We start from the raw sequence: 15,912 nt of genomic DNA on the forward strand, positions 1-15,912 counted from the left end.
CGTCTAGGGCAGCGCACCGCCGGCCAGGAGGCGGGGCTGTCGCCGCCGCGGGCACCTCACCACCTGCGTGCCCGCTCGCGCCCCTCGCCCCTCGCCCCTTTGCCTCGGTGCCGCTCGTGGCGGACCGACCGGTGGCGCCGAGGTGCACGGGGTGGGGGTGGGGTCCAGGCCGCCGCGGAGTCCGTTAGTTCACGACGTGCGTGAGAAGGCAGCAAGGCGGCGGGCGGTTACCGTGGCAACGCTGGTGGGGGTGGGGTGGGAGGTGGCGAGAGAGGCCTGCGGACGCCGAGGGCTGCGGCACCGGGAGCCCACGGACTGCAGTGGGGAGCCGTGACCCGCCCCCACCCGCTCTAATCCGGAATTCCCTACTGCGCTAAGCCTGCGCCCTAAGCGTCCTCTGTGACCTAAGCCTCCTTCCTGCCCTTCCTCTGGGCAGAACCCCTGCCATCAGGCAACAAGGACTCCTGGCGATCCTAGGGGACCCGGTAGAACTGCCCCGTGAGTTTCCAAAACTGTAACCCGTCTGCGGAGCAGCAGAAAGCCTCGTCTTCCTCCTGCGGGGCAGCTGGTGGTTTGGAACTGCGGAGCTTACACTCAGCAGCCCAAGGAGTCACCGCTGGGCCACCTCCTCTTCTCCTTTTCCTCCCCGGGGAAGGGTGCACACGAGTCAGTTCATCCACGCGAATGCCTGTGGCCGTGAGAATGTGCCTAGCGCTTTGGAAACTGGCACCTTCACCTTTAGGTACCTTCAGCCCCAGCGACCCCCGTGATGGAGTAGATAGATATGCCTCAGGAGGGTTTCTTAGCTGTCATCTAAACAGAAGCAGTGTCTGCCAGGCCTTTCTTCCGCCCTGCTGCTAGATGGGGTCAAACCACCCACCCATTTGGTTGGAGGAAATGTGTTCAGTTCTGAGAGGGAAGAGGGAGGAGCTGGGCAGGTGTAAAGGTTGCAGGTTAGCCCCTCCGGGACCCAATTTTAAGAGCAGTGTTTCTCATCTTCTGGTTTTTGTTACTGCCCCCCCCCCCGGGCATTTTTTTTCTTTCATCGCCGCCCCCACGACATTTTCAGACCATGGCTGTACGTGTAACTGTGTGCGTATTCATAGCTGCCCTTTGTACCTAAAAGGACTCTCCCCTCCCCCCACTTTTTCTGTTGCTGAGTGCCATCAGGTGCATCCCAATTCATATCAATCCCACATGACAGGGGAGAACTGCCCCCTGCGTTTTTCTAGGTTTCCATCTTTACTCTCATAGAGAGTTACAGTCTCAAAGACCCACGGGACAGATCTACCCTGTGCCTTAGGGACGCCATGAGTCAGCACCGGCCCAATGGCAGTACATTGATTACTCCAGTAACAATGTACAGCCTCTGAGACCCTAAGGAGCAGTTCTCTGCCCATTGGGGCTACTAGGAGTCCACCTGGAGGCAGAGGGTTGGGGTCCAGGCATTCTCCCGAGAGAAAGCAGCAGGCATGTAACCGAGCCTGATGTGGCATTGACTAATAGCATTTGGGCCAGCATCTCCCTCGATATCTTTGGTGGCTTCTCCAGAATGATCTCCGAGGAGCAGAATCATGTCAAAGGAGGTTAAGAGCCTATGTTTCATGAGTTCACTTCCTGTCACTGTGCTGGTTAGCTGGCCTACAGGGCCCTCTTACATGCTCCGTGCTTCCATATTTTAAAATGCAGAATTGAAATAATATCTGTCTCCCAGAACTCAGGTGGAACATAAATGCAGAAGTACGGATAAAGCACTACTGTTACTGAGCATTTTGATCTGCGATTCTACAGAAGGACCTTGACCAAAGGGGGGGGGGGAATGAAGAACAGAGTTTCACAGTCTAAAGAGAATCCAGAATTGTTGGATCCACAGAGGCTGAAGGAACCCTTGAAACTTGCTCTGAGATTTTTAAACCTTAAACCAAAACTAGCCCCAATGTCATTTTAAAGCTAGACAATACTCCCCCAAACTCTCTAACCTCCGTTTAATCATGAGGAAAAGCTCAGACAGATTCTAATAGGGGAACGTGCTTCCCAACACCTGACCAGGGTTCCCCACCCCCTTCAAGGTCATCCAAAACAAAGGACGTCTGAGAAACATCACGGCCTAGAGGGCTCAGGTAAATATGAAAGTTGGACACTGAACAAAGAACAATCGATGCATCTGGATTGTGCTGCTGGGGAAGAAGATGGAAAGAGTCACAGGCTGCCAAAAGAACAAACAAATCCGCCCTGGGAAAAGTGCAGCCAGGATGCTCCTCAGAGGCAAGGATGGCGAGACTTCGTCTGACCTACGTTGGACATGGTATCGAGAAAGACCAGGTCCTGGAGAAAGACAACAGGCTTGGTAAAGTAGAGGGGAAGCAAAAAAGAGGACAACCCTCAATGGAGATGGGTTAACAATGGGCTCAAACATGAAAACGATTGTGAAGAGGGCACAGGACTGGGCAGTGTTTCATTCTGTCCTGCATGCTGTGAGTCGACACTAACTCAATGGCACGCAACAACACAAGAGGCCCTCGCTGAGGAGACATGGCAACTAACTGAAGCATGGGATCCTGGGACACGAAAAAGACATGAGGTGAAAACAGCAGAATATAGACTTCCATCCATCAATATTTTACATTAATTTATCAAATGTATCATACTCATACTGTTAAGATGGCAATGAGGCAAAGACTTCGGGTACATGAGAACTCTACTTTCCTCTCAATTTTTCTGTAATTTAAAAACAATTCTAAAATAAAATTGATTACACCAAGTTTATGAAGTCCAGTTAGAAAAAGGGCAAAGCGTGCATAGGGTAAGCATCGGACTACTAACTGCAAGGTCAGCGATTCAAGCCCACCAGTGCCTGTGTGTTTGTATAGTCACTGAGTTTGTCAAATTTTGTGATGATGCAGCTACAAAACTGTGGTAATTCGTATTTGTGAACCTTAGTAATTGTGAACCTAAATAACTTTTTGAGAATAAAGTCAATTTAAAGAAGGCTAAAAATGAACAGACCTCAGCTCAGTAACTAGCACTGTAACTCGATGCAGAATGAGTTTATAAAGCAATTTGCTAATATTCATATCTAAGAAATACCACATTTCAGTAATCTACCACTATACTTACCATACTCCTATATTAAAGAAGACCAAAATCTTCACAAATGATACCAATAGGTAACATCTTGATAAATGGAGAAAAGGTTGAAGTTGTCAAGGATTTGTCTGTCTTGGATTCACAATCAGTGCTTATGGGAGCAACAGTGAAGAGATCAAAAGAAGTGTTGCATTAGCTAAGTCTGCTGCACAAGATCTCTTTAGAGTATTGAAGAGCAAAGATGTTACTTTGAAAGTATTAAGGTGCGCCTGACCCAAGCCATGGTCTTCTCCATTGCCTCATATGCAGGTAGAAGTTGGACATTGGATAAAGGAGACCGAGAAAAATGGATCCTTTGAAGTGTGGTGCCGGAGAAGGAAATGGCAAGCACCATGGACTGCCAAGAGGACAGACAAATCTCTCTCAGAAGTAAGACCAGAGTGCCCCTTAGAGGCAAGGATGGCAAGACTGTCGTATATACTTTGGACATGTTGTCAGGAGAGACCAGTCCCTGGAGAAGGACACCATGTTTGGTGTCCAACCAAAATGAGGACGGCCTTCAATCAGATGAACAGACACAGTGGCCGCATCAATGGGCTCGGTCACAGGAGCAGTAGTGAGCATGGCCGACGACCAGGCAGTGTTTCATTCTCTTGTGCACAGGGTTCCTATGGGTCAAACCAACTTGATGGCCCCTAACAACATATTAGGTTAAAAGTTAACACCTTATCATTTGATCTCCCTTTCAACCCATTTTAATTTTGTTCTAATGTTTAATGTTTTCTACTCTCTTTTTTGATTGAGGTTTTTCTCTGTTTTATTTTGTTTTGGGCTGTTTTGTTTTTGTTGGTCAGGCAGAGATTGGTAGAACTCCTGAGATGATGCCCTATAGACAACCTTCAGCCTTGATAGCTGTGTTAGGCCCAGTTGACTACAGAAACAAATTAAGGGACACTCACATATGTATAAGAAAGAGCTACCTCAAAAAGCAATTTGATATCAGGAAAAGATCCCAGCCCAGTCCAACTCAAGTACATAAGTCTGAAACTAGTCCTTAAATCTATCTTCAGACTCATGCAACGATGCTGAATGCGGGAAGATCACAAGCCAGTGTGTGGAAAGTCTCGTGGGTCCAGTGGCGGTAAAAGCGTCTCTGTGCTAGTAGGGGTCTCCACATGACTCCTCCAGCTCCAGGACTCTGGCTGCATCAGCGTGGCTTCTTCAGGCTCTTCATCAGTAATGTCTCACAGGGAGTGAGTGTGTGTCCCGCCTCCAGCGAGCTATTTATCTCCTTAGCGCCTGCGATACTTTATTGTGCCAGCCTGGCCCATAAACACAAGTAGGATTAATTGAAGGGCAGAGGGATAAATGGCTAGGTGAGCCTCGCCTTGCTTGTTCGGTGCCTCAATTTAAAGGGGTACACTACCTGTGGGATGCCTAGCCTGTGGACTGTGTCGCTGTAAGTTAAGGTCCCTTTAAGCCCACACGATTGGAATGTTCATCTCTGGAGCTGGGGACTGACAGTTGGGGACCTGCCTTGCTGTTTGCTGCCTGGGTATATATAGCCCAGCTCTCTCTACAGAAAGGGACTGGCGACTGGTGGCTCTCAAGATTTAAAGGACTGCTAGTGTCTCACTGCTTTATAATTTAACTGCTAATTTCTTGCATTATATAATTTAATGGTTCATTTATTGTGTTATATATCTATCTTTATAAATATATTTATATATAATTACTAGCAATCTGGTTTTGTCTCTCTAGAGAACCCTGTCCAACACAGCGCCTCCAGATGAGGCCATCAAGCTGCAACCTGACTGACAAGCTAAACTCCACCCCTTCACGCGTAAGTCTCAAGTTGACACCAGATGACATAACTACCACACCAACCCTGAAGACATGGGGGTGGCCCACTGTTTCCCATCATGTCAGTGACTGTCTTAGGAGACTCTGTGTGTGTCTCATCTCTTACCAGAAGGAGAGCTACCCTGTAGAGGTTTTGCTAAGGAGGAATGTTAAACAACCACGCATCAAAAATAGGTATTGTGCTTTTTTTATGCATCAACTTGACAGCAGTGGGTTTGGGTTTGTTGGTTGGTTGTGTTGGCATGTTGGATAAGGTGCCAGGAAGGTGTTGGCGGGAATCTTCAGAAGAGCTTGAAATCTAGTGGGAAAGGACAAAAGCCAAGGGGGAAGCCAGAGAACTGCCTCCAGGCAGTATGACTTCCTCACCATTGGGAGTTTTGGGAGTTACCTAATCTGGTGTTTGTTTGGGACTTGAGAGGCTTCAGAGTGAAGGGGTGGAGTCTGGTCTGTCAACCCGATCCCCTTGAGTTGGTGTTGACTTGGTGGCAAAGGGGCTTTGAGTTTTGCTCGAGAAGGGACCTTGGGAAAGGAAAGCTTCCACATTTAAGGAGCAGGGTTAGGAATCTCTGAGTAGTGCAAAGGGCTAATGTGTGCAGCTGCTAACCGAAAGGTTAGACAACAGGGCCCACCTAGAGGTGCCGAGGAAGAAAGGCCTGGCGATCTACCTCTGCCTGTAAAATCAATCCTTGGAAACCCAATGGAGCACAGTTCTACTTGGGCACATGGGGATAGGGGCAGGGTTGGCATTGATTCCACGGCAGTGGCTTCACAAAAGCTGAGCAATGGCACCATGGAACAATGGGCGGGAGCGCCTCTGAAGAGAACCAAGTCCTGGGCCACGAAAGAGGGCATGTCAGCAAAGTCAGATGTGAGGGGCGCTCAAGAGACAAAGAGACAAATTGGACCTAAGGAGCCCTGGTGGCCTAGTGAGATAGGCATTTGTCTACTAACCACAAGATCAACAGTTGGAAACCACCAGTCGCCCTCCAGGAGAAACACGAGGCTGTCTGCTCCTGTACAGATTTTCAGCCTTGGAAACCCAGAGGGGGCACTTCTACTCTGTCCTGTAGGGTCACTGGGAGTCAGAATTGACTCAGTGGCAGTGAGTGAGTGAGTGAGTGAGTCCATTAGTCAGTCAGTCCAATGGGGCACACACAGTCTCTCTAAGGAGGGCGGTGGCTCTGACCATGTGTCTCTCCTTCCGTTCTGCCCTTGAGGTCTGCACTATGCTTCTCACCATCACCTGAGTTGAGCCAGAGAGGCTGGCGAAAGCAACACACGAACAGGAGTTTCTTGCCCTCACTCTTCCCCGGTGGCCTGGGCCCTCCCTCTGTGGACCGGAAGTCTGTGCTTCAGTGACTCAGGGTGCTCCTGCTCACAGAGCAACTGCTGCAAGCCACTGCCATCGCCCATACTCCCAGAGGGCCGCCCATGGAGCCAGCACGCTGAGAGCCCAGCATCCGGGAGCATCTTCATGGCCTCGGGCTCCATGGCAACCCTAGCCAGCTGCCTCGCCAAGACAGACGACTGATCACCAGGGAAACGAGAGATGGCTCAAGTGAACCGATGGTCCCCAGCAGCAAAACATGTTCGGCTGATAGCTGATCCCTATCGTCACCTCCAGGAGCAAAGGAGAAGCTGTTTATCTGCTCACTGAAAGGCAGACTCGTAATCAAATCGCTACAGGTTGCAGGTCCAGGTGCTGCATCCGTAAAGATGCCATTAGTCCTTGGTATCAGATTTTGTTCTGAGCCGTGTTGCTTCAGTGCTGTCATCTCCTCTGCTCAGTATCACCTGAAGTTAATAGCTTCCAGGTACGACCACCTGCTTCTTCAGCTCAAAACATGTTGTTCGGTGCCGCTGACTCCGCGCACAACAGAATGAAACACCGCCCAGCCCCGCCATCCTCACAGTAGTTGTTACGGTTGAGCCCACGGTTGCAGCCACTGTGTCCGTCCATTCTATCCAGGGCCTTCCTCTTGTTCGCTGCCCCTCTACTTTACCAAGCATGATGTCCTTCTCCAGGGACTGGCTTCTGCTAGTGACATATGCACAGTCGGTGAGATGAAGGCTCCCTCTCCTTCCTCTAAGGAGCATTGTAGCTGTGCTCCTTCCAAGACAGGTCCGTTGGTCCTTTGGGCCGTCCGTGGTCCTTTCAGTACTCCTCGCAAGCACTATCATTCAAATGCATCGTTTCTTCGCCGGTCTTCCTTCTCCAGTGTCCAACTCTCACCTGCGTCTGAGGCCACTGAAAGCACGATGGCCTTGGGTCCGTTGCACCTTCAGCCTCAGAGTGACATCCCTGCCCTTGAACACGCTAAAGAAGTCATGTGCAGATTGACCTAATGCGCTGTGTCCTTTGATCTCTTGACTGCTGAGTCCATGGGCACCGGTTTGATCCAAGCAAGATGGAATCCTTGACAACTTCAATGTTGTCTTTTGTTTATCCAGAGATTTCCCATTGGTCTAGTGAGGTTTGGGTTTTCTATACCTTGTTTGGGCATATTGATAACTGGATATTATTCCATCACTGACAATGTTGTGCTTCAGCATTTTTTTTCTTCCCCCAGGGAATCTCAGCCTCATTTGCACACAATGTGCACCCAGCCCATTGGAGCCCAGGCCATTGGCCCTCCAACCTGGGATTGGCCAGTCCAAAGGCTCTATCCCAGGCAATCGGTCCAGCTGACTTCTCCCTCAAAGGTCCAACTCCTTTAGGTCAGGGCCCCATCTTGACCACAGTGGTGGGTCTGCAAGGCAGCTGTCTCCACCTCCTTCTGCCTGAGGAAAAGTGGATGGTCCTCATGGATGGACAGGAAGTCAAAGGGCCTGTTGTCTCCAGCTGGACCCTTGGCCAATCTGATATAAGGGGGCTGCTTCCTCCATGGGGGCCACCGACACAGTCTGCTTCTCGAGGTCCCACCACAGCATCCCAGGGTCTGCGGCGTTGCGTTTGATTAGGCCTGTCAGGAAGCACAGTGCTCAGCGTGCCCAGAGGGCCCTAATAAAGGTAGGAGATGGCATAGGAGCTGTCAGCTAAGGCCGGCCGGCTGGAGTTCATCCCTGAGAATGGCTCTCCTGAAGTCCATGGCTGCCAATGTTAGACTCCTCGCGTGAGAAATACCTGGGTCCTGGGCTTGCCGGAGAAAGCATTCACACCAAAGCCCAGTTTGTGATTCAAGTGGGTTTTTATAAAGGATGGAAGAAGTTTCAGGTTTTACCACACATGGCTACCTGTGAGAGAGAGAGAGGGAGAGGGAGCCCGCAGCATGACTGAGTGCAAGACAGAGGACCTGCAGGGAAGAGGGTACTTCAGGATTTAAGACCAAAATAAATCCTGCTATAAAGTTGACTCTATCTCATAGTGGCTACAGGATAGATCTCGAAATGTTCTGTTTTTAGTAAGTGTGACAGGATGGCTCTTCAATTTGTCCTTCTCACCCAATAAGCAACACGGTTGTCTGATTGCTAATGGTCAACCCCATGCCATTTCAGCTCACCAGTGCCTAGGAGATCGGCCTTCAAGTGCTCAGTTTCCTGTTTGATGACTTCCGGTTTCCCTGGTCTTCTGCTTCATACCTTCGATGTTTCCATTACTAGTGGATGTTTGCAGCTGTCTCTTCCCATGTTGAGTCCTGCTCCATCAGCAAAGGAGGATCCCGAAAGCTTTACTCCATTCACGTGCTCAGGTTGACTTCACTTGGAAGCAGCAGCTCTCCCCAGATGTATTTTGAGTGCCTTTCGAGGTGAGGAGGTGGGGGCTCATCTTCTGGCACAATGTCAGACTATGTTCCAAAGCTATTCGTACGGGTTTCACTTGCCAGTTTTGTCAGAAGTAGATTCTTCTTTCCGGTCTGCAAGCTTCACTGCACCCTCTCCACCATGGGTGTCTTATAGGTGTTTGAAAGACCAAAGCACAGCTTCCAATATCACAGGCACACACAAGCCTGCACCGTGTGACCCCCTGGAAAGCATGGGGTGGCCACACAGACGAAGCCCTATGGGGCAGTTCTACTCTGTCACATAGGGTCGCCATAAGCTATAATGAACTTGATTGCATCTTGCCTGCATCTAGCAACGTAGAAAAGAACGGAATAGGAAGGGTAGGGTAGGGTAGGGAAGGGTAGGGTAGGGTAGGGTAGGAAAGAGATAGAACTGAAAATTAAATTGAGCGTGTGCTCATAGAGTTTGGGTAAAAGCTTATACCACAGTGGTTACACTCTTGTCCTGTAGCCCCTGCGTTTCCCTCCGGCTTTGTGGTGCTGGGGCTTTGGGGTCCTGTGATTTACTTGCTATGGCTCTTCTGGACATAGTCTTTGTGACTCCCACCGAATGGCTGGGTGGGACCCTGCAGGTTAGGGGCCTTTCCTCTTTCCCTGATGGGCCTGGGTGAGAGACGTGGAGGGAAGGAGCTGATCGCATGATAATTCAGTCCTTCATGATCCTTTACAGAGAGGTCACTGTCCTTGTGCACAACTGGAACTCGAGTGTGAGAGTCGGTCCATTTTGCCATCCCTCGGGGTATAAAACAAGCCAACTCAGGAAGAGGACCCAGGGAAGCTGACTACCATGCAGAAAGAAAAGCCACACGCAACAAAGCCGAGAGCCTGCCGCGGGTCCGTCCATAGACAGCCCCTCTATGTACTCCCCTTCAAAACCACTTTGACAGCGGAGAGCGCATCTCAGCTGGGTCAGTTTCTCAAGACGGGGCAAGGCGAGAAGACCATTCAGTGTCTGCCGTACAACATGATGCTAAGCTCACCCCAAACCAACAGACACTCCTACCAGAGCGATAAGTGAAACACTAGAAATTCAAGTCAAGGTGTGGGGAAGGAGGCATGTGTGTCTCAAAGAAAGAAATTGCATTTCTGCCGGTAGGAAAGCTGGAAGGAGCAACCTCTCCTCAAGCAGAAACGCTCAACACTTACATAGAACCCAGCGGGAGAATACGCCTGGCCCTGTGTTCCTAACTGAACAAGTTTCACAGGGTCTATCCAGTTCTTGGTGACCAGGCCATGGACTACAGACGGCTGGGACTTTAGACTCTGTTCTTTGAGGCCCAGCATCCTCCATAGGCCACACCTGAAGGACTGGATGTGAAAACCCCACTAAGTGAACTGGGCCTTAACCTCAAACTCACCTGTATCCCTTGGACTTGAGGCGGAAACTCCCTAGTGTGAGAAGCAGCAGGTGACTGCCATCCCAAGGTTATAGGACTGGCAGCTATTGAGCTCATGCCGTGATGATGCCCAGTGAATGGAGGCCTGGGATAAGTTGGATAATCTTCATGTTTATATCAAGAGTGTGGCATCAGGAGTGGAGGAAGGCTCATAACAACCTGCCGTATGCAGCTGACACAGCCTTGCTTGCTGAAAATGAGGAGTTGAAGCCCTTGTTGATGACGATAAAGGTTTGCAGCCTTCAGGATGCATTACAGCCCAATGTAAGGGAGACCGAAATCCTCAACTGGACCAGTAGGCGACATCATGGTAAACGGGGAAAAGGCTGAAGTTATAAAGGATTGTGTCTGCCTTGGATTCAGTCAATGCTCATGGAAGCAGCAGTCAAAAGATCAAAAGACGTGTTGCATTAGGCAAATCTGCTCTTTAGAGTGCTGAAGAGCAAGGATGGTACTTTAAGGACTAAGGTGCACCTGACCCAAGTCGTGGTATTCTCCATTGCCTCATATGCCTGTGAAAGTTGAATGAGGAAGATCGTAGAGGAATCGATGCATCTGAATTGTGGTGCTGGAGAATATTGAAACACCATGGACTGCTCAAAGGACAACCCGATCTGTATCAGAGAAGTAAGGTCAGAGTGCTCTTAGAGGCAAGGAGGGCAAGACTGGGTCTTGCATACTTTGGACATAATGTCGGGAGACACCAGTCCCTAGAGAAGAACATCATGTTTGATAAAGTGGATGGGCAGCAAAAAAAGAGGAAGGGCCTCAATGAGATGGACTGACTCACTGGCTACGTCAGGGGGCTCAGACACAGGGACAGTTGTGAGATGGTGCTGGACCGTGCAGCATTTCATCCTGTTGTTCACAGGGCCGCTATGGGTGAGAGCTGACTTGACAACTTCCCACCTCCTCCTTGTGTTTCCTGTTAATATTTCTCCATCTTCCCTGTCCCTTCTGCCTTTGGAACGTTGTCCCTGGGCAAATACTGATCTTGAATGGGTGCACTCTACTTTTCCACTTGCGATATTTTTGTTCCTTATTGGCAAGAGGAGGAAACCTGGACGCACAGTGGTTAAGTGCTTGACTGCCAACTGAAAGGTTGGCGGATCAAACCCGCCATTCACTTATGAAAAGAAAAACGAGGCTGGCTGCTCCTGTAATGATTTAAAATCCCAGAAACCCGAAGGATCAGATCTACTCTGTCTCACAGGATCGCTATGAGTTAGAATCAGCTCAACATCAGTGGATTTGTTTGTTGTTTTGTTTTGGTTTCTGTTAAAAAAAAAAAAGTATGGCAGTTTTCCTCCGTCCTACTAGGGTTTGCAACGAGATAGAATTGACTCAGCATGAGTGGGTTTTTATCAGTCTGAGGGAAGAAGCAATAAAGAAAACCAGGCAATAGTACCGAACTGTGATAGGTAGGTTTGTTGTGCCAACCTGGCCAATAGGAACATGTGGGATTAATTAGGTCACAGTTTGATTGGCAGGTAAAAAGATAAATGGCTCTACAAGGCCCGCCCCTTGTCTCCCTCTAGTGATCAGACCAGCTTTTAACTCCTTTAGCTAGTTCTGTGCCTCAACCTGTGTGCTACGCTACCTGTGGGTCAAGCCAACCCGTAGATCAAGTCGCTAGAGCTTGAGGCCCCTTCAAGACCTGCTTCACCATGATACTGGTGCATACATCGCTCGAGCTTGATTCTGGTGGATCCTGTTGCCTTGCATTGCTGGTCTTCAAAATCCATCTGGGCCTGTTTCACTAAGCTCCTGAGCTACTGACTGTTGCTGACCCACCCTGCTGTTTGCTGCCTGTGAGCAGACCTTTGCCTTGCCTGAGGGAGGACTCTGCTATCTGCTTCCTTGACCTTGGACCTGGCAGCCCATGTGAGTTGAAGGACTTCTAGTACATTAACTGTTCCACAGAGCTACTGACTGCTGCTGACACACCCTGCTGTTTGCTGCCTATGAGCAGACTCTACTTGCCTTGCCTGAGGGAGGACTCTGCTGTCTGCTTCCTTGACCTTGGACCTGGCAGCCCATGTGAGTTGAAGGACTTCCAGTACATTAACTGTTCCACAGAGCTACTGACTGCTGCTGACCCACCCTGCTGTTTGCTGCCTGTGAACAGACTCTACTTGCCTTGCCTGAGGGAGGACTCTGCTGACTGCTTCCTTGACCTTGGACCTGGCAGCCCATGTGAGTTGAAGGACTTCCAGTATATTAACTATTCTACAGAAATTAGTTTAACTGATCCCTCTGTGCTGCGGTGTGGACTAATTAGCTGTTATATTCCTTCTTGCTGTCTAAACCTATATATATATTTTTTATATTTTATATATATATAATCTTAAGTGACCTGGGTTTGTTTCTCTAGAGAACCCTGCCAAACATACAGACCAAAACATCCACTGTAATAGCAACCATCTAGGGCAGAGTAGAACTGCTCTTTCGGGTTTCTGAGGCTATAACTCTTTACTACCTGATCTTTCACTCTCGGAGAGGACTATGGATTTGAACCACTAACCTTGCAGTCAGTAGCTCAGCTTGGAGCCCCCCTATGCCACAGGGGGAACTGGAACTCAGTGAGCCGAAGGAAGGGTAGTGGGTTAGCATCTCCAAAGCCCTTTCCTGCACCTGGGTTCAGAGCCAAGGAAGGAAAGGAAGCGCATCCCCCCCCCCAATGCTCGGGAGGAAGCTCATCTGCTTCGTTCATCAGCTCTCTGCTCTCAGGCTCCTGGGTCTCCCCAAAACAGCCTTTCCTGGCAGGCCAGTGCCATGGGCCTGCCCACCTCAGCCAAGTCAACAGAGAGAGAGAGAGACCCTACTGAGAAAGAGGAACTCCCTGATGAGAGAGACACTCTCCACATCTCAGAGAGAGACAGTCTCCACATCTCAGAGAGAGACAGTCTCCACATCTCAGAGATGCAAAGCAGGCCTGCCATCTGCCAGAGCAAATACCACACCACCCCTGGCTGAAGTCTCTGGGGACCCTCCTTGCTTACATGCAAATTGAAAGACGTGACCAACCCAATCCAACCTGGACTCTGGCTGGTCGATGGATCTGGGCCACCCAGAGGGCGGTGCATATGAAATAGGTGGATATTGGTGATGTTGGGGCTGGTCATCGTTTCACTGAATCATGCAGTCACTGAGCCCTGGCAGCACAGTGGGTTAAGCACTGGGCTGCTAACTGCAAGTTTGGCCGTTCAAACCCACCAGTCGCTCTGCAAGAGAAAGATGGGGCTTTCTGTCGGCCTAAAGATTTACAGCTTCAGAAAACCCTGGGGGCAGTCCTACCATGTCCTTCAGGGCCGCTGTGAGTCGAAACCCATTTGACAGCAGTGAGTTTGGGGCTGATTCTGTTCTGTTTTAACAGGATAACTGGAGGATCTCTGGTGGTGCCGAGGTTAAATCACCCGAAAGTGATTTCAGCCCACGAGCTGCTCCTAGGGAGACCGATGCGGCCAGCTGTTTCTCCAGAATGAACGTGGCAGTGGGGCTGCTGCAGCCACACCTCGTGGAGACCATGTCGATGCCCGCGCATTGACCACCCCTCTTTCCCGGAAATGCCCAAGGACCCTGGGTGCTGAGTCACTGTAAATCCTAGGGGGCACGGTTCTCTGATTCACCCAACCTCGCATCACGCACATCCCAACCCCTCAGGCTGATCCTGCATATGCTAGCCTGCAGATCGGATCATGTCACTCCACTTCCTGAAGCCCTCCGAGGGCCGTGGTGCCCTTGCTAAGTGCCTTCGAGCCCGGTCTGACTCCCGGCGACCCGAAGTCCAACAGAACAAAACACCACGCAGTCCTGCGCCGTCTGTCTGCGCAACCTTCATAGGTCGGAGCCCGTTGCTGCAGCCCCTGTGCCAGTCCGTCTGACTGAGGGCCTTCCTCTCTTCCTCTGACCTTCTGCTTCACCGAGCATGACGCTCTTTTCCAGGGACTATTTTCTCCTGAGCACGTATTCAAAGGACACGGGAAGTCTCCCAGTCCTCCCTTCTAAGAAGCATTCTATCTGCACGTCTTCCAAGACAGATCTGTTCCATGCCCTATTGCAGAGTCTCTTTGTGACTGGAGTCTATGGCCTTGGGTTCTGGGTCTCTGGTGTGATTTAGTTGCCGTTCGCCCCTGAGTCACACTGACCCCATACCCAACAAGGCAGAAAGATGTCCACTCCCAAGCCGACCCAATCATTGCCTGAGGAGCATACTCTCAGGAGCCACAGAATTTCCATTAACTAAATTATGTCAGTAAGGAGCCCTGTGGGCATAGCGGTTATTCACTGGACTGCTCGCCAGAAGGCCAGCAGTTCAAAACCACCAGGCACTCCATGGGAGAAAGACGCTGCTTTTCTACTGCCGTAAAGAGTGACAGTCTCAGAAACCCACCGGGGCAGTTCTGTCCTACCCAACAGGGCCACTGTGAGTCAGAATCAACTCAATGGCAGTGGGCTGAGAGCTTGAACATTTTTGCAAGTAGGCTGTCAGCCCTTGTTTCCTCACCCGGCTCTGCTGAAACTTGTTCATCATCACGGCAACTCCGAAGCCTATATATATGCCGTATCTTACACCATCCAATGTATCTGAAGGGTTATCTTATCTTGGCTTTCATGCATCCAACGCTCTTAATTGTACAGATAAACAGACGCAGGTCTAACAAGATTAATGAGGTAAAACTAAGACCATCACAGTAAGGGGAGGAAGTATTAAAGAACTAGAGGATAGTTATGTGTGTGACCGGTGCTAGTCTGCTCCCTGGATTTATCCCCCCTTCTGTGAGGGACTGCCCAATTATCTTACAGGTGGGTTTGGGGTCTCCACTTTGTCCATGCTCCTTCACGTCAATGTGGTCGCTTGAGTACACGTATCTGTATGTGTTATTGTTGTCCTGTGTCACCAAGTCAAGTCTGACTCACAGCAACACATGGTGACAGAGCAGAACCAGCCCTCAGGGTTCCCGGGCCACTGCCAGGTCTTGCTCCCGTGAAGCCACTGGGCAGATTTGAACCACTGACCTTTGGGTTGGCTGCTGAGAGCTTAACCATGGCAGGGCCAGGGTTCCTTATTTACAAATAGCTGCTGTCATTGTATCTAAGGAGCCCTAGTGGTGGTGCCGTGGGTTGGACATTGAGCTGCTAACCACAAAGCAGCAGTTCAAACCCACCTGCTGCTCTGAGAGAGAAGAATGAGGCTTTCTGTTCCTACAGTGATTTACAGCTTCAGAATCCCAAAGGGGCACTTATACTGTCTTGTGTGGTCACTGTGAGTCACCATTGATTCCGTGGCAGGGGGTTTGGGGTTTGGGTGCTTATATCTACATAAGAGCCCAGGTGGCACAATGTAAGTGACCACTCAGGCTGCTAACCTGGAGGACCGACCACAGTTTGCACCAACCACTCCACGGGAGAAAGAGGAGGCTGTCTGCCCCTGTAGAGACGTCCAGTCTCAGAAAGCCTCCAGGGCAGTTCTGCTCTGTCCCTCTGAGTTAGAAGCCACTGGAGCAGTGGGCTTGGTGTTTGGTTCTGTATCCACGACTAACGTGCCTGGAAGGATGAAAGAGTTTCGGTCTAAATGGAAAAAGTTCTTTCAGCCCAGCTCCTGGCTGGGTCCCCAGGGTCCTTCCTACTGAGAGAAACCGTGGACTTTCCCAACCCCCAACCCAAGTCTGCTCCCCAACAGCGGCCCTGGGCGACAAGGGATGTTTGATGATGTTTGATCGAGTCACCTGATCCCTGGGCCCTCTGAAGCACCTTCAGGAGCCAGAGCCTGGCTTCAAAGA

General features: G+C 50.2%; 1 long non-coding RNA gene across 1 annotated transcript; it reads left to right on the top strand.

The window, feature by feature from the left end:
• The first annotated feature begins 1 nt into the window (after nucleotide 1).
• LOC142461161 (uncharacterized) lies at nucleotides 2-14,994 on the top strand. The gene is made up of 5 exons (XR_012786856.1): nucleotides 2-742; nucleotides 4,849-4,930; nucleotides 8,446-8,696; nucleotides 9,403-12,325; nucleotides 13,506-14,994. It is a non-coding gene; the product is annotated as an uncharacterized LOC142461161 (long non-coding RNA).
• Nucleotides 14,995-15,912: the final 918 nt, after the last annotated feature.

The sequence above is a fragment of the Tenrec ecaudatus genome, chromosome 11, assembly GCF_050624435.1.
Source record: "Tenrec ecaudatus isolate mTenEca1 chromosome 11, mTenEca1.hap1, whole genome shotgun sequence".
In the NCBI taxonomy this organism is placed as follows: Eukaryota; Metazoa; Chordata; class Mammalia; order Afrosoricida; family Tenrecidae; genus Tenrec; species Tenrec ecaudatus.